This window comes from Anolis carolinensis, chromosome 4, assembly GCF_035594765.1.
Source record: "Anolis carolinensis isolate JA03-04 chromosome 4, rAnoCar3.1.pri, whole genome shotgun sequence".
In the NCBI taxonomy this organism is placed as follows: domain Eukaryota; kingdom Metazoa; phylum Chordata; class Lepidosauria; order Squamata; family Dactyloidae; genus Anolis; species Anolis carolinensis.
The window spans coordinates 93,727,678-93,755,661 of record NC_085844.1 but is presented as its reverse complement, the minus strand read 5'-3'; the positions used below and the strand labels follow the sequence as shown (position 1 = coordinate 93,755,661).

Below are 27,984 nucleotides of genomic sequence, written 5' to 3'. Positions count from 1 at the left end.
TTATACAGCTGTGTAGAAGGGGCCTCATATCATCCAATTCTAAGCATCTAATATAAGATTATAAATCTATATATATAAAAGAGTGATGGCATCAGGGCAGCGGACAAAACAACAAAACTACAGGCCCCCCAACCTCAAAATTTGACAACACAACCCATCATTCACGGCTCTAGGTTGATACAACAAAAAGAGAAGAGAAATGAAGTCCTAATTAGAGGGAGAGGAATAATAGTTTTTATCCAATTGCTGCCAGTTACAAGGCTAAGTTCCGCCCACTTGGTCTCCTAGCAACCTACTCAGCCCAGGGGACAGGCATAGTTAGGCCTCACTTAGGCCTCTTCCACAGATTATCAGATTTGAACTGGATTATATGGCAGTGTAGACTCAAGGCCCTTCCACACAGCTATATAACCCATTTAGAATCTTATATTATCTGCTTTGAACTGGATTATCTTGACTCCACACTGCCATATAATCCACTTCAGTGTGCATACTAAACATAAAGACAACCATACATTCAATACCACCACTACCTCAACAATTTCTCACCAACACCACCAGACAATGCCACAGCAACGCGTGGCCGGGCACAGCTAGTATAATATATAATCATTACTGTGGTATAATAATACAGAACAATATCATCTCTAAAATCAGGACAGTAAATAAAGAACAACACTCTGAAAACAGGGGAATTCCAGACAGGAAACAATCAGGGCCAGCTAATGCCTCCCAACAGAGGATTCCCCCAGGCAGGAAGTATCCAGGCTTTGAAGCTGCAAGGCCATTAAATGCTAATCAAGGTGACTAATTGCAGCATTCATACGTGCCGCGCCAAGACTATTAATTGCTATTCAACCTGGGCAACCAAGGATTTCACAAGATAGAAAGCAACCAGGCTTTTAAACTGCAAAACTATTCAGTGCAATTCAAGCTGGCCAAACAATGATTCCCCTACAAAGGAAGTAGCCAGGCTTCAAAGCAGCTCTTTGACTTAAGGTGCTACTCCAGCTCACCAAACAAGGATTCCTCTTGCTATAACACAGCCAGGCATTGAAGCTGCAAGGCTAATCAGTGCAATTCAACCAGACCAACAAAGGATTAACCTTGGTAGAAGGCAGTCAGGCTTTGAAGCAGCGATATTACTATTGAAGCTAGCCATCCAAAGATTTCACTAGATAGCAAGCAGCCAGGCTTTGAAGCAGCAAGGCTATTCATTGCCATTCTAGCAGGCCAAAAAAACCATTCCCCTACAACACAAGTACCCAGCCTCCCAAGCAGCAAGCCTATTCCATTGTATTCCAGCTCACCAAACAAGGATTCCCATAAGAAGAAAATGGCCAGGCTTTGAGGCTGCAAGGCTATTCACTGCTATTCCACCGAGCCAACAAATGATTCCCATAAGCCACAGCAACGCCTGGCCTGGCACAGCTAGTTTGGTTATATTTATATTAATGGGAGATATAGGTCTCACTAGATATAGGTAGTCTGGATCTTTAAAAGCAGGTAGAACTGGCAACATGAATAAGTAACATGTCTTGTGCTTCCTTATTTTAAGTGCCTAGTGAAATGATGTCAATCAACAGAAAGATTTACCAATTCTGGGTACAAAGGTCGAGCTATACCCCCACCCCCAAAATGTGGCCCTTTAATTGGACTTTATTTGTGTTTGCAAATGCAATAGATATTTCCATTTCATCAAGAGGAATCCTAAATTCCAATGTGTTGTTTTGTTCTGAAAAATGAAAGGCATTTGCCTAGTTGGATGAATTTGACCTGCAGCACAACAGCACACAGATATACACACACGCGCTGTACAGGCAGCATTCAGATTGATTATTCAGCTCACCAAAGATGAATCACAACTCGACAATGGAGTATTATTTATGAAGGCTTCCAGGCATAGTTAGAGAGGGTTTGTCAAGAGAGCTTAGATCTCGGCTAAACAAGCACAGCGCTGCTATTCCTGACCCCTGTGGTGTGAAGCTCACACTTTAGAAATGATCAAATATACTGAGAGGATATTAACTGAGTACTTCTAAACCTAGCCTAGTTGGTTAATACTCCTTTGAACTATGGCCCTTTCCATTTGTGCATAACATCCTGTTTTTATACAACATTTCCAGGAGGTTGTTCACAAGTCAGGCTGATCCAATAGGCAGGGAGATGGAAATTATACTTCTAAAAACTCCCTCTACCTAACTCAGTGTCTAGAGGTCAATAGAGATGCTATTTTAGTATTTTCAACTGTGACTGAATATAATTATACTCCTTAAATACTCAGCCATGAACCTATCCAGCTCTCAGGCATCTTATTGGTCACTGAGAAGAGCCTTGGTATTTTAATCAAGGTCAGGATAACAGTAATCAAATGTAAGGAATTTATTCCACACAAAGGCGGCCAAAATTGGATTTAAGTAACAGAAAAAAATGGAAATACTTGCTCTTTTCTAAAATCTGACATGTTTACAACTAATGACATAGTAGGTAAAGGTAAAGGTTTCCCCTGACGTTAAGTCCAGTCATGTCTGACTCTGGGGGTTGGTGCTCATCTCCATTTCTAAGCTGAAGAGCCGGTGTTGTCCGTAGACTCCTCCAAGGTCATGTGGCCAGCATGACTGCATGGAGCGCTGTTACATAGTAGGAGAAGATAAAAATGGCAACCTAAGAGGAGGCTACACATGAGTTTCTCCACATTTTTAATGAATTGTTACAAGGCCCCAGCCATTATTTTCACTTCATATTGACACATGTTTCTCCAGTAAACACCTAGAATCATAGAATAGTAGAGTTGGAAGAGACCTCATGGGCCATCCAGTCCAACCCCCTGCCAAGAAGCAGGAAATTGCATTCAAAGCACCCCCGACAGATGGCCATCCAACCTCTGTCGGGGGTGCTTTGAAATTTCTGTTAAAATGCATGTTGGAAGAAATTCTCTTTGTGCACAGGTCTATTCAGAAAGAGTTCTTACAAACAAGATGAGGGACTTTTTCAGTGGGGTGAGAGAAAAATGATGGAGAGTTGGGCTAAACTGTGCAGTCCACACAACTTTCTCTATATGTACATTCAATACATGAAATGGGTCGTCTTTGGTCATTTGCCCACTAAAACATCACTTGGAAAGCTGAAAGTCAAAGAATGAGTTGGATGGTGAGGCACACAGTAAGCACAGCAGGCACACAGACAACCCCACTAAGTTTCTTTTTTGGTATATCTTGATAAAATCCTTATTCCACCTTTTAGAAAATCCAGAATGTTTTACACATCAGAATAGCTCATACTATTAACCTCATCACACGAGGAACTTTTCAGTGGCATGTGCTGGTTCATCAATACTTTTGGGACAGAGCCCACTGGCTCCCATCCCACAGCATAGAGCAGGGGTCCCCAAACTAAGGCCCGGGGGCCGGATGCGGCCCTCCAAGGTCATTTACCTGGCCCCCGCCCTCAGTTTTATAATATAATATTTTATATCAGTTTTAATAATATAATATATTGTATATACATATAATATTGATAATAATTTTATGTTATACAGTATAATACTAATAGTAATACTATATAATAATATTAATTATATGTTATATATTACATATTATATAATAGTATAGTGGTATAGTCCAATATAGTAATATATAATGCTAATATTGTGTTATGCTAATAATATAATATATTGTATGTACATACAGCTGCTCTGAGTCCCCTTAGGGGTGAGAAGGGTGGGATATAAATGTAGTAAATAAATGCAGTAAATAAATAATTAATTTTAGACTTAGGCCCGGCCAAAGTCTGACATGACTTGAAGGCACACAACAACAACAACAATCCTAATTCACTTGACTATCTCATTGGCCAGTAGCAGGCCCACACTTTCCATTGAAATCCTAATAGGTTTATGTTGGTTAAAATTGTTTTCATTTTTAAATATTGTATTGTTCTTTCATTGTTGTTGTTGTTGTTGTTGTTGTTGTTGCACTACAAATAAGACATGTGCAGTATGCATAGGAATTTGTTTGTATTTTTTTTTCAAATGATCATTTGGCCCCTCAACAGTCTGAAGGATTGTGAACCGGCCCTCTGCTTAAAATGTTTGGGGACCCCTGGCATAGAGCAACTTTTGGCTTCTCATGTTGCATTGGATCAATGAAGGAACTTGGGCAGCCAACACTTCCCCCCGTGGGATGGGGCGATGGGTGAGTTGGGCAATGTGGGGCATGGGGTGATGGGTTCCCCACATCCCCACTATAGGCACCAGTGGATTCACCACTATATGTGGTGATTCTGGCAGCAAGTCTGAAAAGGTCATATAACTGTTCCCTATATCTGAGGTTAGCTAATAACTTTTTAATTGCCATGCAAGGATGCCCTGATATTTTTGGTGTGTTAACTCTCCAAATATTAATGGCAGCAAAGGACTCTTTTCCAGGGGTACATAATGAATCAGCTGCACACTCAGTTTTACCCGCTGCTGCTCTAAATTGTGCAGGAGCTCTGCTAGTGCTGGACCTGATCCCCTCAAAAGCAGATTTGCTGTGTCCACACTATAGAAGTCAGTAGTATTTCTGTGTCTTGAAGCTTTATAGCCCAAGACATCTTCCCTTGTGTAGTAATGGGCACTTGTTAAATAGATTAACCTGAAGAACACTGTTTAATTGAAAATAGATCTGAGTCTAGAATTACTGCATAAAACCATTGCCTCCATATCCCAATTGGGGTTCAACCCTATGCTAATACTAGGTGAGATGGCTGGGGAAGAAGCATGGTTGATTCTGTAAAAGTTTAAAGTTTAAAGTTGATTCTGTAAAAATGCAGCATCTTGAACTCAAAAGCATTTCAGCTGTTGTATCATTGTATCTTTCTTAATCAGAGACAGCTGTTGTAATACTTTCTTAAACAACAGGCCTGAAAAACCTCCTTTTTTCCAAATACAGAGAGGAAGTTATGTCTTGCACAAGATGCCATGAAGATGTCCATGCTGGGGTATTGGTTGAGCCTTACATAGACTTCCTTAGGGCAGTGTGCTTCAGTGGGATAACAGAATGAACTTTTGGTTTGTAAAAATCCTTGCTATTGTTTATTGTTCTAAGTGAGTACTGCCATTGATGTATACTAATGATAGTGTGGGGTGGCTATTGAGACAGCTGCAGTCAGTTCTTACTTCAGAAGTTGGGTTTTCCTCCCAGTTAGCTTATCCTGAGGTGAAAGCCGCATTAAGCTGTTTTCCTTGAGTTAAGCCAGATCAGCCTCCATGCATTGTGTAGCTGCTCAGGAGCTGATTTTATCCCACACCAACCTAATTGATCAGTGTAGATGTCCTTCAACATGTTATAAATTTTTAATGTAATTTGTTTTCCATTGTTCAGAGGTTTTTAGAGTAACATTGTTATCACACCAAGGCTTTAAAAGCCGGCAAGCCCTCATTTCTGCTGCCTCCAAAATTGCAAGAAATGTAGTTTGGGAAGATGAGAACCTCTGTAGCTGAGAATTAAAAAGGCCCCATCCTAAACTACATTTCCCAAAATTCTGTAGGTGGCAGAAATGCGGGGCTTCCAGCTTTAAAGCCCTACTGTGATAACATGGCCAGTTTCATCAGACTTAGGTAAGTAAAAGTAAAGGTTTTCCCCTGATGTTAAGTCCAGTCGTGACTGACTCTGGGGGTTGGTACTCATCTCCATTTCTAAGCTGAAGAGCCGGCATTGTCCGTAGACATCTCCAAGGTCATGTAGCCAGCATGACTGCATGGAGCACTGTTACCTTCCTGCTGGAGCGGTACCTATTGATCTACTCACATTGGCATGTTTTCGAACTGCTAGGTTGGTAGGAGCTGGGGCTAACAGCGGGCACTCATTCCGCTCCCGGGATTTGAACCTGGAACCTTTCGGTCTGCAAGTTCAGCAGCTCAGCGCTTTAACACACTGCGCGACCACCAGGGGCTTACTTCTATCAATTTCGGCATACCATTTCTGCACATATTTAATAACAATAATATGGCTATTTTTGGATTGTCCAGATCAATCATCAAGGTTCTACATATTTTGCTTTCACTCTGCCTCTGTCCTTGGCTCTTCCTCTGGGTCCTTGGCCCCACAGACCACTAGAAAGAAACTCCCAAGACCCTTTTCAAACCACAATTCAATCCCTGGGCTGAAATTATACCCTAGCCTTTTCTAAGAAAGGATTTTTATTTACAGTATTTATATTCCGCCCTTCTCACCCCAAAGGGGACTCAGGGCGGATTATAATGAACACATATATGGCAAACATTCAATGCCAACAGACAAACAACATACATTAGACAGACTCAGAGGCATTTTTAACATTTTTCCAGCTTCACGATTCCGGCCACAGGGGGAGCTGTTGCTTCACCGTCCAGTAGTGGCTGTACTTCCGCATTCCTTTCTTCGTGTTTTGCTGACAGTTTTATGGTGTTGTAAATTAGCCTCCCGCATAAAGCGTCCCTAAATTTCCCTAATTGACAGATGCAACTGTCTTTCGGGGCTGCATAGGTCAACAGCAAGCCGGGGCTATTAATGGTCGGAGGCTTAACCCGACCCGGGCTTCGAACTCATGACCTCTCGGTCAGTAGTGATTTATAGCAGCTGGTTACTAGCCAGCTGCGCCACAGCCCGGCACAAATATTGGAAAGGTTTTGGCAGACTTGTAGCAGAGCCCAACTAGATTTTGTGGGGTTGAGGTGGAACGTGGTGATGTTCTGGTAGACATGGAGGAACAACCTGGTATGTCATGTACCAGAGGCTAGTGAATCATCATGTGGAGCCAATATTTTAAAAAGTCAATCATAAAATGTCTAGTTTATTTGACAATGAGTGACAAAGTCTGGTCTTAACCTGATGCAGAAATAGTGTGATGACTCATGGGCCTTGTAGTCCTGTTCCTAGTACTATTGTGGCAGACGAGGAGGAAAACATGGGATTTCCACCGGTTCAGCCAGAGCCGGAGCCTCTCCACCTGGAGGATGTTTGCCCTCAAGAATTCAGCCAAACAGGCCTTGGGCAGAACTCCCCCCCGTTTCCCCAGAGGGACAATTATAATAGAGATAGAGGAGTCAGAGAGGCTAATCGCCGGAGCCTGAGAATCGCTGCCAAACAACTGATTAGGTCTGCTTCCCTTGGGAAATTCTAAGGAGTCATGCATCTGGACAGAGTTGGGTTTCGCTTCTCGTTCCCCAGGGAAAGTGTTCTGTTGGCGGGAAAACGAGACCCAATATAGGTGCTTGTCGCAAGGGGAACCTTGCGGAGTCAATTGATCAGCTTGAGGAGAGAGATCGTGTGTGGACTTCGTAACCCCAGTTCCTTGCTTCCCGGATCAAGTTTCAAGCCTGCCTTGTTTCACGTTTGCCACGGACCTTGTTCATACTTCATGTTTGCCTCGTTTCAAGTCTTTGATCTAGCCAAGAATCAAGTTTATTTTCCAGCCTTGTTGTCAAGCTACATTGGACTTTAAAGACTCTGTCATTTCCCCACACTTTTGCTTGGCAAAGTGTGTGTTTCGGTCAAGTGGACTAAAACTTTGAACTCTAATATCTTATATTGGACAATACATTTCTGGACTATATTTGACCTCATCTGAAAGGTCTGCTTCTGAACTATATTCTTTACTTGTTTTTATTGACTTTATATATTTCTTTAATAAAGATATTAGATAGATTCTGGCCTCTGTGTAAGGTTATTGGTGCTCTGCAGCCTGGGTCCTGACAAATAGTCACGAAATATAATGTTCTGCGACCCTAACAATAGATTGACCATTTACTTAAACTTTAGAACTGTATTAGAATTCATCCTAGGTGTTATGTTCCCTGCCAGTATTTAAATTAACTTACAGAAACAGCATCTATAAAATCATTTTTAACAGTAAATAATATTGGTAAGAAGAAACAAATGTGCAGAGCTGTTTTTCTTCACTCGTCCCGTGGCTTCATTTTTTTTCCACATCCATTTTCATTTGTAACTTTAGAATAGATGAATTATTTCTAGATTATTTTTATCTTGCATTTCCAAAGTGACTCTCTTGAAATCATCCAGAGATTTGTAAAGTAGGTGTGAAAGAAAGTCAGACATGAAACAGTGGGAATATTTCCCGTCTGCCAAAATATGCTGTCAAAGCAGGTTAATTGAACTACTGTAGCAACCAAAGGCAGGTAGTGTGTGCATGCTGATGAAGTCTTCAAAACAGCGTTATTATGATGGCAGTTTTTCTTTGCATTTTTTTAGAGAGTGAGATTATTGTATTTTAATATTTGGTGAAGCTGTAACAGCTGTACTGATTATCCATCATTAGTCAAGTTAAACACTGAAAATGGAGAACATTCCCTAGTTTGTCAAGTCAACAATGGGAATGGTTTGAGATCCACTCAGCCGATGATGCGCATTAACTAAATTCATTCGAGGCATACACATGTTATGCAATCCCTTTGTGTGCATAATAGAGTTTGGACGATATACATGTTAGAACCAACAAGGCAAAGAAATAACACAATATCAGATTTTGTTTGCAGTACCAAAGGCATATGTTTATTGACACAAATTAATGTTTTTGACACATGAAGGGTTAGTAAGTCTGTTCAACTTGTTAAAATGAGCACTTAAATATATTCATTGACACTTACCTATATGAGCAGTGGAATGCTGTTATCAATATCAGTTTTTGAAATAATTTTGAAACATCTTGGTCACAAGCCAGCTAAAGTGAAGCACGTTTAACCCCTATCAATTTCAATAGGAGAAAGGTAAGGTAATGTTGATTACCTTTTGAGCCATCAGACTTAAAATGTGCATAGCATTGGGAAAATCATGTGTTTAACATTTAGTAATTGACTGCAAAAAAAACATTCCAGCAACATAGCATCCACTATGCAAATACTGTAGAACATAGATCTGACCAAATAATTGCTTAGTCTTTAAACAGAGAAAAGTGGTAAATTTTTAAAAGTGTATGTTATGATATTAACATAAAAAGGCAAGGTAGATCATGCAACTACTATAATAATTCATTACAAATTATATATTGGCTTCATCTTAATCCTTTGCTTTCCTCTGCTTTCTTAACAGATAATTATTACTATAGTTGCTAGCATTTTCCTGGGGCTAAGTAAAACATTTAATTAGCATTAATATTCCTCCTTAAATATTAAGGGAACACATATTCTCTACAATGAATCTATTTTAATGGCATTTACTCAAAGACACATGCCTGAACAATCGGATTTGCAAATTAAGCTCTTGTTTACCTTCAAAAGACGAATCACAGATCAACAGCAAAGAAATGAACTGAGGACAACTCTACATGGACCACTTATCTTTTGGACCGATCTGGAGTGGTGAATGCTGGATTGGTTCTGGAATGGTTCTGAATGACAGCCCGCTATCACTACTAAGGTAGGAGAGAATCCTGGTGGTTTTGTTGTTTACTCCATGGGAAAACGCACATTACATTTTTTATATATAGATTGCATATACATATAATATTCATAATGATATTATAATATAATACAATATAATAAGAATAATACACTATTATAATTGTATATTATATATTACATATAATATTACTAATAATATTGCAGTATAGTGGCATAGGACAATATAGCAATATATAATGCTTATATTGTGCTATGCAAATAATATAACATATTGTATGTACGTATTAAGTTGTAAGCCACCCTGAGTCCACTTCTGGGTGAGAAGGGCAGGATATAAATGTCACAAATTAAAATTAAAATTAATTAGTGTCAGCCATTCATGACATTGGCCAGGATGCCAGAGAAAAGCAGGAAGGGGGAGGGGGGAGAGTAGGCATTCCCTGCTTCTTTCTCCCCCCCATCTCCGATCATCCTTCCACCCTAGCCAACATCACTCCGGGTGAGGAGCAATGAATAGTAGTAATGTCATGCCCATTGGAGTGAGATGGTGAGTGCGATCCCATGTCTCTGGACCACATGGGCAATTGTTTACCATATAAACAATTGCTTACATGAGCCCAAAGTTACAGTTTGCTCTGCATTTTCAAGTAGAATTCAGAGCAACCCACAAGTTTGGTTAACATAGTTCAAGGCTTTGGTCCATGTTAACCCAAATAAGCTCCATGTATTATTTAGCCATCATGAAGTTTTCAGGATAATAGTTCAGTGTAGATGTGCCCTGAGTCAGGGTGTGAAAATAATATGTGTATGTGCATGATTAAAAAGTATAATACAGTTATTAACTAATCTGTTGTTCATATGTAAAAACTGGACAGTCCCAAGTTAGAAATAGCAATATGGGAGTAGGTCTGCAAGGACTACATCAATAGCCAAATGAAAGTAAATGGTCAAATATCTTGGCAGATCTTTATCCAAATGGTGGTTAGACATGTTTCAACCAATGGCCGATGAAATACTTATATTTTCAGTTCTTTCGTCTAGACAAAGGCTGACATTTTGTTGAAAAACCAACACATAATAAAATGCCTCTTCTCCTTCATTCCCTACTAGACAAGCAGGCTACCGTCAGAATATGTGTAAAGAAAATAACTTGTGATGCAATTAGGATGCAAAAAAATAGTAAACACATGTTTGCAGGGTGTGACATAGATAACTGATTTTAGTTTAGTTCTGCCGTCTTCAGCTACAGGAGAAGTGATTGTCCAGACTGGAAGCAAATATGGTCAATCTCATCCTAAAGAGGATATTCTACTGCCTCCAGTATCAGAATGATCTAATTCATAGCAATGTTCTAACTGAAGGAAAGATCAATTGATGGTGCAATAAAAAAACAAATACAAATGAAGTGTCCTATCTTTGAAGCTGGGCTGTGCATAGACAATTGGCTTACAATATTCCAATTATTATCTCATTGTTTACAAAGCAATGAATCCTTGACTAGTTCTTTTATCATATTTTCTTTGTCAACTGAATAAATTAGAACCAGAAAATGTCAATGCACAAGCTTTTCTTCCATTCCATTTGGTTTACAGAGCAAAACTAATGCATTCATGGGAAGGAAATAGCTTTGGTCAACTCTCAGAAAGGCTAAAAATATTCTAGATGCAGAGCCTGCTAATTCGCAAAGCCATCATCTTTGCATAATCTCAATGCTCAGAAAGCTTTAAATTGCCAAGAAACAGAGAATTTTTGGAACTCAGAGCTATGAGACAAAGCTGTTCTCTGTCATCATAGTCTCATCTGTACACAGTGTCAGCTTTCCATGAAGTCCTTCCTGCATTCTTATTCTGAGCACTCTAGCATTGACTCTACACTATCCTTCACTCCGGTGGGAATAGAGATTGTTTAGGAATGATTCAGACTATGCAGTTGCAAATTGCCAGTAGCTTGGTAATGGACATCTTCATAATCAGGTCCCACCACTTTATCTGCTGAATCACTGAGACAGTAACCCTGATAAGGATGGATGAATTATCTGTTCAATCTCACTTTTTATATATTCACACACAAGTCTGTTGTGTCCTGGTAAATCTATTTTAATGCATAAATAATCTTTCGACCCCATCGGACGGGGTAAAAATCAGAGGCATATGTCAGTTCCTCTTCGGTTTTGCAATGGAACCCACCAGCTTCCATCCCATGGGTATACATCTACTTTTGGCAGAGATTCATTGCAAAACTGAAGAGGAAACAGCATATGCTGTCATGGCAGCAACAAAGGAGGCTTCCCATGTTGCATTGGGATCAATGGGGGGAAGCTGGACGGCAGATGCTTCCCCCTGTGGGATGGGACCTGGGGTGTCTCCTTGTTCCCTGTGGCACATATGATGAGGTCTTTTCTCTCAAATGTATACTGTCAGCTATATTTTTTGAAATTATTATTACAGTATTAGTATTATCACTTATTTATATAGTGACATCAAATGTACCAACCAAAAACTGTGGGTGCTGGCAAAGGCATACAATCAAAAATACAGTCAGTCCTCCACATTTGAGGGTTTCACTTTTACGGATTTAATTATTCACAAGTTTAAATCTCTTGGTCCTCCAGTGCTTTGCCTATTTAGGGCAACTGCATGAGGATAATAGTATGCATCTTGAAAACATGCCCTGAGAAAGTAAAGCATAAACTTCAAAAACAGAACCTAACTCAAAAGAAGAAGCCAATGCTAGTTAAACATGAAGAGTAACCATGTTTTTCTGTTATGATGTTCCCCCTTTGTATACAAGAGAAAATTTCTTTATACCAGCCACAACTGGAGAGAGCCCACAGTTATACAGTTATCTACAGTTATCTCACTCACCAAGTCCATTCTGCTCTACAGACAGTACCTGAAGCTGCTAGGTAAACAGCATCCAGTTCCCTGAGATTTTAAAGCCAAAACCTGAGAGAGATGTTGGACTCTTGTGATGTCACAGAAATGGGCAGGTATGGGTTGTGAAGTAAGAATCATAGAATTGTAGAGTTGGAAGAGACCTCACGGGCCATCCAGTCCAACCCCTGCAAGAAGCAGGAAAATCTCATTCAAAGCACCCCCTTCAGATGGCCATCCAGCCTCTGCTTAAAAGCCTCCAAAGAAGGAGCCTCCACCACAGCCCGGGGGAGAGAGTTCCAGTGCCAAACAGCTCTCACAGTGAGGAAGTTCTTCCTGATGTTCAGGTGGAATCTCCTTTCCTGTAGTTTGAAGCCATTGTTCCGCATCCTAGTCTCCAGTTAGCTGGAATTGCTTCTGGTTCAGCTGATTGTTCAAAAGTCAATGAGTCAATGCAGCTTAATGGGTGCACAATTTGGGTAAAATTTATATAACTAGGTAAAATACCAAGTAAAACTATTTTCAGCAGGTAGCAAAATGCATCCAGTAACTGTAGTAGATGTTGTTACTCCTTTTGTGGTTATAATGGTAGAAATCAAACACTATTGTCCCTATGTAGAACTGGTTCAATGTAACATCGTTATAATCAGTGGAAGCTTCTGCTTCAGTTGTTCTTTTCTTTAGAAGGAGAGTTCAACTGGCATGCTGTGGGCTGTTATTTTTCAACATGGCCTACTTGAAAGTAAGTTTTATGATCCAGGGCCCAACCAAAACATTTTGATAACCGATATAACAGAGGCCCTTCCACATAGCTGAATATAATCCCACATTAACTGCTTTGAACTAGGATATAAGTTTGGACTCAGATAACCTAGTTTAAAGCAGATATTCTGGGTTAATCTGTCTTGATATTCTGGATTATATGGCTGAGTGGAAAGACCCAGAGTTAACTGGATTGGCAACTAATCATTCTTCAGTGCTTGTGATGGGCCATTATCTTTCATTACATTTCAAAACAATATTCTTATGGAACAGAGGTGCACGTAGGACAGGGAAGGCTCCCTAGTGTCATCTGGCAGGCTCCGTCCCTTTTGAGTTTTAGAAAGAAAGTGAAGACCTGGTTATGAGAGCAAGCGTTCAAAGAATAAGTTTTGTTGGCTTTGACTCAGTCTGGATTAAGGTTTATGTACAAGGTTTTGTGGAGGAATGGCTCAAGTATTTTGTATTGTTTTAAATCTGTATATTGCATATTGCTAATTTATTTAACTGTTTTAACTGCTTATATTTTATTCTTTTGTACTGTTGTGTATTGGCATCTGTTCTGTCACGCGCTGGGCCTGTGACTGACTGTCTGTTATGTAGGACATATGCTTTACGCCCAGCGGGAAGCCAGGGGCCTAAAGAAGGGTAGTTGAGGAATTTTCCTGAAAAGATGGCCTTGAAGTCTTTAAAGAAATAACAAAGTCTTTATTGACGAACAAATAATAAATCTTCAAGGAGTCTTGTCCCACAGGACAGGCTATAGGCTTTGAATAACTGTGAAAACCCTCTTATAACCCCTCCCAGGCTATCTGTTATCTGGGCCTAGCTAGTCTGGGACCCACTGCCAACTCCAAGTGCGTCTGGTTGTTGAGTGGACCTACCAGCCAATGGCTTGCAGATGTTTCTGTGCTGTTGTCGTATCCCTGGACAGTCAATATCCCTGGGGTTCTTTAACCTTGGTGCTCTTTATCCCTGGAGGTCTTTATCCCTGGTATTCTTTATCTCTGGTATTCTTTATCCCTGGTATTCTTGAAATAGGAAGCCTTTTACGGGACGAGCTGGTTTATGTCCTACAGCTGAGCTTCCTAAGAGAGACTAACTTAAAAATGGCTCCTTCCCTCCCAGAGCCCTGAACAGGGGGCGGAACCAAACTTAATGGTGATTGACAGGTGGCCTGTCCTATGGCTGCAAACATTTGCAGCAAGAAAGTAAAATAGAAGGTTCTGGTACAGCTGTACCAGCACACTCCTGGCCTAGATTTCTTAATGATGAGAAATCTACACTAAAACATTAACAAACCAATTTGGTAATGAACTGATTATACATTCAACAACAACACAATATCACAAATTGGTCTGTGTAAAACAGAAACATTGCCATTTTGGCACACTCTTAGTTTTACCTTCCTTACCAATCCGTCCGGACTTGGCAAGGTCTCTACAACTCTGGCCAAAGGCCATTTGAAACGAGGTAAGGATTTGTCTTTGAGAAGTACAATGTCTCCAACTTGGATGTTGGGTTTAGAGTCTTTCCATTTCCTGCGACTCTGAAGTTGAGCCAGATACTCTGCCTTCCAGCGTCTCCAGAACTGATTGGCAAGAGTTTGAGTTTGTTTCCAGAGTGCTTTGTGAGATCCTTCGGGGACAGGATACATAATCTCCTGCCATTCAGATGTCTTTTGAGTTAAAATGGATGCAGGAGTGAGAAGCTGTGGGTTGTCCGAATCTGTGGTGATGGGCACCAATGGACGGCTATTTACAATGGCTGTCACTTCTGCCATCAAGGTGACCAAAACATCGTGGGTCAAATATTTACAGTTCAAAAACATAGCGTCCAGTATCTTTCTACACAAATCAATCATACGTTCCCACACCCTCCCCATGTGAAACACATGTGGTACATTAAATAACCGTGTAACCTTTTCTGAACTCAAATAGCTGTTGACACTGGGGTCCTTGGCAAGCTTAAAAACACAGTCTAACTCTTTGGTAGCCCCAACAAAATTTGTGCCGCAATTGGACCTGATTGAAATACCAATATGGGTAAAAGGAGGGTCAATCTGGGTTCTATCTGGGGGTAACTCTGACATGAGTTGGCTTTGGCAACTGGCTCTTAGCCTCTTGCATGTAACACATTTGTAAATAACACTACTGACCAGCCTTCTAGCATTGACTATCCAGAAACCTTTTCTTAGTGCCCCTTCTGTAAGGGCCCTGCCCTGATGCTGCACCTTGCTGTGAGCATAACGAACCAGCAAAGTGGCTAAATGGCCTTTAGGGATGATGATGGGGTTTTTGATGTAGTCCGAAAGCTTAGATCTATTTAATCTCCCACCCACTCTAAGGACTCCCTGAGAGTCTAGAAAGGGGTTCAACAACTTAATACAGCTGTCTTCAGGGAGACTGGTTCCCCTTTGAAGGCAGTCAACCTCTTTTTTAAATGTGTCCCTCTGGACAGACCTGAAAATCAAATTTTCAGCCTTTAAAAGGTCTAAGCCTTGGGGGTTGCCTCCCTTCTTGTGCACAGCTAAATGGAAGAGTCTGGCCACCATGCCCTTCAGTGTGGGCCAGCTTGAAAAGCGTTCAAAAATTGATGGATTCAAAGTTCCAAACAGCTTGCTGGGCTCTAGAGAGGTGGCTTTGCAGGACTGAACCTCAGGAAGGTCCGGCTCCTCCGTAAATGAAAAAACCTTTGGAAAGTCGGGGCTGGCTAGACACTCTGGTCCTGTCAGCCAGGTGGAACTTAAAGTCTTGTGTGCAGGAGCGTCACGACTAGTGATATTTGCAGGGTTGTCATCGGTGGTTAACTCAGATGAAACTCCTTGGCAGCAGACAGAGATGTGGCTGAGGCAACTCTGCATGAGGGTGACTCTGCCACAGCTGAGAGTGTTTGGCTGATCTGGACACAAAGAAGATGGAGGATGCATTCTGTCAACACATACAGGTCCCTGTATGGTCCATCCTAAAGGAGTCTTCTGTGCCAAGGGTGCATCAGGAGGACCTCTCTTTTCAGCCCGGACGCTCATCAGGCTTGGGCAGTTGGATCCGATGAGCAAGACTATGTCGATGCCCGGCTCAAAGGGAGGAATGAGGTCCTGTAGTCCTTTCAGGTGAGGATGCGCTTGCAACACTTCTCTGGTAGCAATCTGGTCCTTATTTCGTGGGATGGACGCACACTCAATAAGGTCAGGTAACTCAAAACGAATGTCTTTGCCACATGGCGAAATGATAAATCCAGATGCAACACGGCCCTGTCTTCTTTGTTTACCCGTACAAGTAGAAATACAATAGTCAATAGTCTTTGCCTGCCCTTTGAAGAAGCTGAAGAAGTCAGGGGTGGCCAGTGAACTGTCACTTTGGTTGTCAAGGGCCACGTACATTCTCTTCTTCATCCATGGCTGGCTGGCGGGATAGACATCTGCCAAACAAATGGGGTGGCAAATCTTAGCTTTCTTTAGGCTGCCGCACAGCTGGGTGCAGGCCACAGAGGGTGCCTCAGTGCCCGATGAAGGTCCAGCCGAATCTTCTGGATGCACTTCTGGGGTGCGTTGACTGGTTGCTTCACTCTTGACCTTGAAGGGCATGAAGTCCTTGTCATGCATAGCTGAGCAATGCCTTTCGGATTGACATACCTCGCATTTTACCTTTTCTTTGCATGACTTTGATTGGTGGGGAGTTGTACCGCAGCACCTGAAACAGATCCCGGATTTCTTGAGGATCTCGACTTTGTCTGCGTGAGGCTTTTTGGCAAACTCTCTGCAGTCGGCCAAACTGTGGGGCTTTGCATGCAGTGGGCACAAAACATCCTTAAAAGTCGTCTTGGCATCAGCTGGAGATGGGCTAGTCTCTGTGGACTTGACGACGATGTTTCTCTTGGTGCCACTGTCCTTTGCAGGTTTCTTGGGCTCTTTGATGGGCCTATCCGTCCTTGGAGCCCCATAAAGAGTTGGAAATCCTGTCTGTGGGTCGTTAAGTTGCATGGCAGCATTTGTAACAAAATCCACAAGATGGGTGAGTGGTGGGTAGACCTGATGATTGGCCTGCTTGTATCTGAAGACTTCCCTGCCCCATTCTTCCTGCAAGAAAAGGGGCAGTCTTTGAGTGATGGCAGCTTGGGACAAGTGCTGGTCCAGGCAGGCAAACCCTGGAAGCTGTGGGTTTCCCTTAGCTGACTGGAGCTCAATCAATAAGTCTGATAGGTCCCAAAGCTGTTCAAAGTCCTTAGTTTTGAGCACCGGGAACTTATGAAGTCTGTCCATCAGCGAGGCTTCAATTTGGGTGCTGGACCCATAACGCTGGTTAAGCCTTGTCCATGCAGTGTCCAGTGCTCTTTCTGGTTGGTCGATGAGGGCTGAGAAGATTCTTCTCACCTGGTGGGCTGATGTTGGACCAAGCCAGGCAACCATAAGAGTTAGTTCCTCCTCAGAGGTGAGTCTTAAGTTCTGTATGGCACGCTGAAAGGTCTTCTTCCAAAGTAGGAAATCTTCTGGCCGGTCAGAGAATTTCTCCACACCTTTGTCCCTCAAATCCTTCTTCGGGTTCCTAAACAGAGACTCGAGCTGTGACTGAGGAGTCTGAAGAAACGGAAGGGGTGTTTGGTCAGGGGTAGAGGTGAAGTTCTTCTCAAACCTAGAAGGTCCCTTCAGAGGAACATCTGTGATCTCAGGTATGGGCGAAACCCTGGTTTCTATTGGTTTCGCAATCTGAGTTGGTGGCTGTGGGCTCCTGGCCCTGGATTCTTCGACCTGCCTGCGTGGCACGATCACGCTGTCCACCTGCATCAGCTTGTTGTCTTGGAAGCCAACGTGAGCTGGCAGAAGAGGCGTGGTTGGTGGTGTTGGTAAACGGTTGACGTTTTCCTGAGACAGTTCTCCTTGCAGCGTCTTCGCCAGGATGTTGGCACGAACCCTCTTCTGAGCTGCATCTTGTTGGACGCGCGTGAGCTTTAACTTTGCTTCTAATTCAGTTTGAGCCCGCTCGAAGTTCAGGCTTAGCTCTGCTGCTGCTGCCTCAGCTTCCGCCTCGAGGATCTTCTCCTGTAGCTCCATGCGCTTGGCTTCCTTGTTGTAGAAGGCCGCCATCGATGAGGAGCTGCTCCTTGAAACAGAAGATCCAGGCGCAGAGTTATGTCTGCTGCCAAACTTCTTGCTGGGGTGGCTGTGTTTGCTATGGGCAGACATGCCTCCCTGACTATCCTTCAAACATAAGGCCTGTAGGGAATGTTTAAGGAGCTCGGGGCTCACACTACGGGTGGGTGTAGCTTGACCATCTTTGTCCCTTCTGGGGGAGGGGCTGAAGTCAGCTACATGAAACAGGTGTGCATAACTTAGTTCCCTATGCTTAACACTATTTAGAAACTGTAGAGCTCTAAGATCTGCTTCCTGGTTGTTTATTTTGCCAAGCACCTGTGTGATGCCATCCACTAGGGCTCTCCATTTGTTAATCAGAACCTTGAGATTAGCCCTGATACATTGAGACTCCCTAGTGTCTTTAGAACCTTCTAGTTGACCATCAAGGTTAACAATAGAAAGCCAGACGCTTTCAGCCTTATTTGTCAGCTGAGCCTCTTCTAGCAAAAGCAGGTCTAAAGCCTTTTGGGTAGGATGAATTGAACCCTGAGATCTCAAACTATAAGCTTTTCCCTCTGATTTTGCAGAGCCTAGAGTATGAGCCATAATCACAAATTAAGCAAACAAAATGGCAATGCAGTTACAAAAGCACACTCAAAACTTATTACTTTAAAGCAAGAAATAAGAACACAGCAATAAATCAGTTGCAAACAAACTCCTGCAAGCACCAAGGAGTTTGCAAAACCCCTTTTGCAGGCACCTGGTAGATGAAGTAGCAAGCACTGTGCAGACTTAGTCCTGATGCTACTGGAACAAAATGTTGCAATTTGCTGTGGAAAGCTTGCTTCTGCAGAGCGAATGTAGCAAATGCTGTGCAGGACTTGCTTCTGCAGGGCTGGAACTCTGCAAATGTAGCAAACTGTGAGGCCTTGCTTCAAAAAGGGCGGGAAAGGCTTGCTTCTGTTGCTGGAGCAAAATGTTGCAAACTGTTGTGGAAGGCTTGCTTTTGCAGAGGCTGCTGCAAATGCAGCAAACTTGGAAAAAAGGAGGAATGCACCGGCCCCTCCCTTCTGGTCACATGGGCTGTCTTCCAAGATGGCCGAAAATGCAGGAACACATTCACATGGATAGCAGGTAATGGAGGCTTGGAATGGCCCTGAACTGGCTCCCTTATGCACTGTCTTTTAGCTTTTTCAAGTCCTTTACTTTACTCCCGGGTGGAAGAAGCCACCAGCTACCTATTTCAATGTTCTGTCACGCGCTGGGCCTGTGACTGACTGTCTGTTATGTAGGACATATGCTTTACGCCCAGCGGGAAGCCAGGGGCCTAAAGAAGGGTAGTTGAGGAATTTTCCTGAAAAGATGGCCTTGAAGTCTTTAAAGAAATAACAAAGTCTTTATTGACGAACAAATAATAAATCTTCAAGGAGTCTTGTCCCACAGGACAGGCTATAGGCTTTGAATAACTGTGAAAACCCTCTTATAACCCCTCCCAGGCTATCTGTTATCTGGGCCTAGCTAGTCTGGGACCCACTGCCAACTCCAAGTGCGTCTGGTTGTTGAGTGGACCTACCAGCCAATGGCTTGCAGATGTTTCTGTGCTGTTGTCGTATCCCTGGACAGTCAATATCCCTGGGGTTCTTTAACCTTGGTGCTCTTTATCCCTGGAGGTCTTTATCCCTGGTATTCTTTATCTCTGGTATTCTTTATCCCTGGTATTCTTGAAATAGGAAGCCTTTTACGGGACGAGCTGGTTTATGTCCTACAGCTGAGCTTCCTAAGAGAGACTAACTTAAAAATGGCTCCTTCCCTCCCAGAGCCCTGAACAGGGGGCGGAACCAAACTTAATGGTGATTGACAGGTGGCCTGTCCTATGGCTGCAAACATTTGCAGCAAGAAAGTAAAATAGAAGGTTCTGGTACAGCTGTACCAGCACAGCATCGAATTCTGCCAGTTTTGTAAGCCGCCCTGAGTCCTTACGGGTGAGAAAGGCAGGATAGAAATGATGGAAATAAGTAAGTAAGTAAGTAAGTAAGTAAAGGCTACAGCTGTCTTTTCTAGTAACCTGCTACTGCATTCTGCTATTTACTGCATTGACTGCTTCACTGTATTTAATGGTAACTCCAGTCCCATGGAATCTCAAGTTAACACATAGGTTCTACTTTCAGTATAGGGGGAAGGGGAATTTGATGTTTTAGTAGTTTTTCATAGTAGTTTCTAAAGCTGGATCCCATGATAACTATGATGCCTGGTGCTTCTGGGAATTGAAGCTCAACTCCATTTAATGGACAGTTTGGAAACCACTAAATGGTGCATACTGTAGGCTGATTTCTGCTAACATGATGCAATAGAATAGTCTGTAGGCACCTTACACAACTTTATGGCTGAAATTAAGCACACCTATTCCTCTTAGCTGCCTGGATGCAAAATCCTCTGACAATCATTTGTATGCTTCTCTGAGTTTTCCAGGGGGAATAAATATAATATACATAAATACCAGCAAAGGCTTAGAAGAGGACAACTGATACTTGCTCTGAAAGCCTAGCTACTCATATACTGTAAAGAGGGGAAATGGAGTTTATCAAATGTTCAGTTGGCTGCATCTGTCATTGAAATGCACATAATGCAATTTTCTAGATGTGATAGTAAAAGATAAATTATTCATAGCAGATATTTGCATTCCATGTATTCTGGAAACCTGCTACATGCCAGTCTCCTCTCCATCTTGTCAGTGCTGCAACTCTAGGAAGAAGAACTTAGAAGCACTAAAATATATATTGTAAAATCCTGGTTCTGTCCTCTCTTCACAGATTTGAAATAACAGGTCATATACATGTACAATTAAAAACTAGAAAGATATTTCCGTGGTTTCTTGGCATTTAAAAACCTCAACTCCTTTGGAACAACACTCACTAGAAAAACAATCCTATAGGTAGTAGCACATCGATTTGACAGCAACAAGATGGGATTAATTTGTGTTCTGCAGTTGCACAGTGGATTAAATTCTTCAAATGAATAATCTATTGTGTGACAAATCATTTAAAGGGAATATATTTCACTGATGTTCATACTGTATGGGATTCACCAGAAATACAAAACAACTACAGTGGAACTATTTCTATCTCTATTTGCAAATATTTCATTGAGGTATGCATCTTGAAGAAGGATCCCTGTTTTTGAAGTATGCTCAATGATATTTGAAAAAATAATAAGCTATTTGGCCTAAATATTCTAAAGGCACCAGATCTTGCCTGACCTTGGATGCTAAGCGGGGTATCTCAGGGAGATAGGGTGGGTTAAAATAAATTATTATTATTATTATTATTATTATTATTATTATTATTATTATTATTATTGACACAAAGACATAGTATGACACAGCAAACGAGATCCCAAGTGTTTAGGACTGTGTGATGTATTTTCGGATGATGCGTGCAGATTCCAGTAAGGTGGCCTTTTGCTTCTGACGGATCATAATTTTGTCAATGTTAGTTGTTTCCAAATGCCGGGTGAGATCTTTTGGCATGGCACCCAGTGTGCCAATCACCACTGGGACCACCTGTACTGGTTTATGCCAGAGCCTTTGCAGTTCGATTTTCATATCCTGATAATGGCTGAGTTTTTCCTGTTGTTCTTTGTTAATCCAACTGTCACCTGGTATAGAGACATCAATAATCCAAACATTTTTCTTTTCAACAACCATGAGGTCTGGTGTGTTGTGTTCCAAAACTTTATCAGTCTGGATTTAAAAATCCCACAGTATCTTTACATGCTCATTTCCCACTACCTTTGAAGGTTTGTGATCCCAAAGTTCCTTCCAGAACTTAGTTGTTGCAGTTTTCTCAAGCTTTATGATTACTGTGCCTGTTTTTTTTTTGGTTTAGACTCTGGTAGAACCATCTTTGGTCTGATTAAAACAGTTGATTTTGTCTGTACTGAATGATTCTTGCTTCATATCTTTCAATTTTTCTGGCTGTTTCTGCCAATGTGAGTAGATCAATAGGTACCACTCCGGTGGGAAGGTAACGGCGCTCCATGCAGTCATGCCCGCCACATGACCTTGGAGGTGTCTCTACGGACAACGCCGGCTCTTCAGCTTAGTAATGGAGATGAGCACCAACCCCCAGAGTCAGACATGACTGGACTTAACGTTGGGAGAAAACCTTTACCTACCTATAAAGAAGTATAATATATATAGAAGGGTGTGATGCCATCTAATTTGTCCAGATATGTTTTAAAACAATGATATTCCAAGCAAAAAGTTGGAAACTATGCAGTAGCTTGATTCAGATTCAGGATTGGCATGGAGTCCTGACTGTTGGCAAGTAGTCTATCCCTGATCCAGGAATTATAATTTTATCCAGAAATGGTTCTAGATTATTTCTTATCTGTCTTTGGCTTATTTTAAAACTTCTTTATTATATCTTGCCATCTACTATGCAAAGAGAAGGGCTACCTGGGTAGACATGTGAACCAACCCCCAGTCTGTGGAGTATGGAAAGGGTAAGCAAACTAATAATTAGGATTGATGTAGATGAACTCATTGTCATGATAGTCTTCCAAGGATAGAGTCATGGCTGTAGGTCCACAAGTGACTGTAGAGATCACTTCTGGATCCATAATGAGGACAGAGATTTTCAGATGGAAGGCAGTCTGACAAGGGTTTGCTTGATGTGCCTTCCTCTTGGCACATTTCTCCCTTTCACCCTCTATTCATGCCTCCTCATGGTAACAGCACTCTTGGTAACAGCTGGCCTCCAGTATGAATGCTCAAGGGCAAGGGCTTCCCAGTTCTCAGTGTATATTCCATATTTTTAAAGCTTTAAGCCCGTCTTTAAATCTCTTTTGCTGTCTGCTGTCTCTCCCTATGGTTTCTGGCCACAGGTCGAAATTTCACCCAACTCTTGCATTAAAATCACCCAGGAGGATGATTTTGTCCTCCCTAGGCATCCTAGATAGGATGGTGTCTAGCTGACAGTAGAATATTTCCTTGACGTCTTTCGACCTCTTGACATGGGACATTTTTGCCCCATTTTGCCACTTTTAAGCACAGCAAGGACAGTGCCTGTCGTGCACCATCACATGGCAGGCCCCACCCACATTCCTTCCAAAGTGGAAGAGAAGTGCCGAAAGGTACTTTCTCCACCACTACAGGGAGTAAAGTGTAGTTTGGATAGCTCTGACAGAGCTACGAGCACTTTCCTCCCCTTTTTGCCATGTGATGGCCACATGTTGCTGCTTTTTCTGCCATCTGATGAGGGAGAGGAAAAAGGTGCCAAAGCACCCCCTCCCGTCCCCTCCATGTGATGAGAGGATGAGAGAGTATGTGGGGTGCCACAAAGAGGTCCTTTGTCAGTATCAAGTGTTGGTGATTGCCTGCTGGTTTTTGGCAAGATTAATTCGGAGAGATGAGAGTTGTTTGTTAATTCCAATGAGTGCTTTAGATAAATGCTTCACCAAACCATTTTTGATAGCAAAGCCAACTACATGTATTTGCTATTCCTGATCAGGCAGTCCCTTCTAAAAGAAGATGTAGCCTCCTTTTCCTTCCTCCAGATGCCCCTCTTCAGATCTTTTGGAGTGCTGCTATATCTTTGAAAAAAATGTCTCAGCTCCCTTGCAATAAAAGCAGTCCTATATTGAGGGCCATAATCTTGGTTTTCTTGATGTTTAGCTTTTGCACTTTCTTCTTTCATCTTGGTGATAAGGCTTCTCAGCTCCTCCTAACTTTCAGCCATCAGAGTGGTAACATCTGGATATCTAAGGTTGTTAATGTTTCTTCCAGCAATTTTTACTCCAGTCTTGAATTCTTCAGGCCCCGCACGTCGCATGATGTTCTGCGTACAAGTTGAATAGGTAGGGTGAAAGTATACAGCCCTGCCGTACTCCTTTCCCAATCTTTAACCAGTCTGTTGTTCTGTGGTCTGTTTTTACTATAGCTACTTGGTCTTTATACAGATTCCTCAGGAGACAGACAACGTGACGATATCCCCATACCACCAACCAGACTGACTGATAACTCGCAAATAGAGGGAGAAAACGTGGAGGCAGTGACAGACTTTATATTTCTAGGCATGAAGATCACTGCAGATATAGACGGTAGCCAGGAAATCAGAAGACGCTTACTTCTTGGGAGGAGAGCAATGGCCAACCTTGATAAAATAGTGAAGAGGAGAGACATCACACTGGCAACAAAGGTCTGCATAGTCAAAGCAATGGTATTCCCCATAGTAACCTATGGATGCGAGAGCTGGACCATAAGGAAGGCTGAGTGAAGGAAGATAGATGCTTTTGAACTTTGGTGCTGGAGGAAAATCCTGAGAGTGCCTTGGACTGCAAGAAGATCCAACCAGTCCATACTCCAGGAAATAATGCCCGGCTGCTCACTGGAGGGAAGGATATTAGAGGCAAGGATGAAGTATTTTGGCCACATAATGAGAAGACAGGAAAGCTTGGAAAAGATCATGATGCTGGGGAAAATGGAAGGAAAAAGGAAGAGGGGCCAACCAAGAGCAAGATGGATTGATGGTATCCTTGACGTGACTGACCTGACCTTGAAGTAACTGGGGCGGCAACGGCTGACAGGAAGCTCTGGCATGGACTGTCCAAAAGGTCACAAAGAGTCGGAAATGACTGAATGAACAACAACACATTGAGGGCATTCATTGTCTGTGTCCATATGTTCCATGTTCCAAAATTATTTGTCTTTCTTTAATTAGTGACTTCTCTGGATGTGGCAGTCCAATCAGGGTGTCCTGCTCACTTCAAAGGATCAGTCTGAACGCAGATCAGAGATGGCTGCTCTCAAATCCAATCTTTATTGAAGAACACATGACTTTGGAAAAGTCAGGAATGACTCAATGTTTACATACAACTAATTTTATAACTTTTAATGCTACGTAACACCACACGTAAATATCATCATCAAGTCCCACCCCCAATATCACATTACTACCATTTTCACACACTAGACCAATTATAATTGTTTATACTTTCGGCCCCAAGTTCCCAGGCATATTCTATCTTCTTCTGCCAGGTGCTCCTGGGATTGTTTATGTTATGACTCCCAGTTACAGGGCTGAATTACCAAAGCCCTGTAACTGGGTTCCATGACATGGTGCCCTCCTTTTCTTCGTCCTCCTCTTCGGTTCTTCTTTCATCACAAGCCTGAAACAATAATTCTATGTGTCCATTTTGTCCAAAGTACCCATATATTTTTTCAGTAAGCTACGATGGAATACAGGGTGTATTTTCCCTAAACTTTTTGGCAATGCCAACTGGAAAGTCACCTCGTTGATAACACCCTGTATTCTAAATGGTCCAATATATTTAGGGCCCAATTTTTTCGAAGGTAGCCCCAGTTTGATGTTTTGGGTACTTAGCCACACTAAATCTCCTTTCTCCAATTTATCACCTTCCACCCTCTTTCTGTCTGCGAATACTTTATACTTTTTATGTGCTTCTTTTAAGGATGCAGTCACTTGACTCCAGCATTCCATCATTTGCGCTTTCCATTTCCCTGCCTCTGTTCCCTCATTCTCTGTCCATCTTGGCAGCTGGGGCAGAGGCTGTATTTCATACCCGTAAACTACTTCAAAGGGGGTTTTATTTGTTGCTGAATGTATAGTCGAATTAAAAGCTAGTTCTGCAAAAGCCAACCACCGAGACCAGTCATTTTGTCTCATGTTAGAGTACATTCGAAGGAACTGCCCAAGTGTCTGCTGAGTACGTTCTACCGCCCCATTTGTCATGGGGTGAAAAGCAGAACTTAAACTCCTTTCTGCTCCTAGCATTTCCAGGAATTTTTCCCAAAACTTTGCTGTGAATTGTACTCCTCTGTCACTGACCACTCTACTGGGACATCCATGCAGTTTGTAAATGTGGTTTATGTACAATTCAGCTAGTTTCTCGGCTGATGGTAGTTTCGTCAGTGCTATAAAGTGGGCCTGTTTAGAAAACAGGTCCAATACTGTCCAAATATAACGATGTCCTTTGCTAACCGGTAGTTCCCCCACAAAGTCCATAGCTACACATTCCCAAGGTCTGGTAGGTTCTGCTACTGTTTGTAATAATCCCATTGGCTTCCCTCCTCTCGATTTATTTCTGGCACAATCATCACATTGAACAACATAATTTTTTATGTCCTTCCTCATCCCTGGCCACCAGCAATGTTTTGCTATTGCTTTTGTTGTTTTTGTAATTCCTGTATGACCAGCGCTCTGGTTGTTGTGAAAACGATGCAAAATCTTGATCCTTAATGTTGCTGGGATATACAGTTTCTTGTTCACAAACCAAAATCCCCCCTTCTGCTCCCCCTGTTCTGCATTGGATGCGATCCACTGGTCTCCTTCATAAGACTGTTTCAGCTCGTTTCCCCAATTATCTTTTCCGTCGAGTTCAACCATAGCAGTGTTCTCCTTTTGGGTTTGTGCTCTTGTTCTGACAGCTAAGCCCCATTGTTTGTCAGAGAATATTGTTCCCTCTTTTGCTGTGGGTATTCCTTCGTGTTGAGGCATGCGTGAAAGAGCATCTGCCAAGACATTCTGCTTCCCTTGAAAAAACTTTAATTGGAAATCGAACCTGCTGAAGTATTGTGCCCATCTAATCTGTTTGGGGGACAATTTTCGAGGGGACTTTAAATACTGGAGGTTCTTATGGTCAGACCAAATTTCAAATGGGATTCCGCTTCCTTCGAGAAAGTGTCGCCAGCATTCTAAGGCTTTTAATATGGCTAGTGCCTCTTTTTCCCATATCGGCCAACATTTTTCAGTTTCGCTGAACTTCCGGGACAAATATCCACAGGGTTTTAAGTTCCCATTTTGATCCTTTTGCAATAGTACTGCCCCATACGCACAGTCTGAGGCATCGCAATGGATTATGAAAGGGCTCCTGATATCGGGGTGTTTTAGAATGGGTCCTTCTGTGAAGCATTCTTTTAGGGTTTCAAATGCCTTTTGGCATTCTGGCGTCCAACTTAGTTTGGCGCCAGGAGCTTTTACTTTTGCTGTCTCTCCTTTCCCTTTTGTTTTTAAAAGTTCAGTAAGGGGTGCGGTTATTTGCGCGAAGCCTTTTATGAAGGATCTATAAAAATTTGCAAACCCCAGAAACGATTGCAATTGCCTCCTTGTTTGAGGCACTCCCCATTCTTTTACATCTGATACTTTAGCTGGATCCATAGCTAACCCTTCTGGAGATATCCGATACCCCAGAAAGTCAATTTGAGTTTTATTAAATTCACATTTGGACAGTTTTGCGTACAGCTTTGCTTCTCTTAGTCTCTGCAAAACTTCCCGGACCAATTTCACGTGCTTTTCCTTATCTTCAGTCACAATCAAGATATCATCAAGAAATATGAATACCCCTCTGTACAACAATGGGTGCAGTATTTCATTTATAAGCTGCATAAAGCACCCGCCTCCATTTTTTAATCCGAAAGGTAAAATTTTATATTCAAAATGGCCGAATGCGCAGGAAAATGCAGTTTTCCAAGTATCCTCCGGTTTGATCCTTAATTTATGATATGCTTCAATTAAATCAAGTTTAGTAAATATGCTCCCTTTTTTCAATACGGTAATTAAATCCTTTACTAAGGGCATAGGGTATTTATTGTCCTTAGTAATTGCATTTAAATTTCGATAATCAATGCACAATCTTAGGGAGTTGTCTTTCTTTCTCCTGAATAACACTGGGGCCCCGAGAGGAGAATTGGATGGCTTAATGAAGCCCCGCGCCAGGTTTTTATCAATGTATTTCCTCAATTCCTCCTTCTCCTGCACAGACATGGGATACACTTTTGGTTTTGGTAAGTTTGCTCCGGGGGTTATTTCAATTTCTACTTCTATATTCCTTTTGGGAGGTAATTTACTTGCCTCTTTCTGATTGAACACATCCACAAAGTCTCT

At 42.1% G+C, this 27,984-nt stretch overlaps 1 long non-coding RNA gene across 1 annotated transcript in view; it reads left to right on the top strand.

Annotated features, from left to right (window-relative positions):
• Positions 1-4,741: 4,741 nt before the first annotated feature.
• Positions 4,742-27,984, top strand: part of LOC134298692 (uncharacterized) — a 47,029-nt gene continuing 23,786 nt past the window's right edge. Inside the window, exons 1-2 of the long non-coding RNA XR_010005804.1 lie at positions 4,742-5,050; positions 9,257-9,395. This is a non-coding gene — a long non-coding RNA (uncharacterized LOC134298692). The remainder of the gene's footprint in view (positions 5,051-9,256; positions 9,396-27,984) is intronic.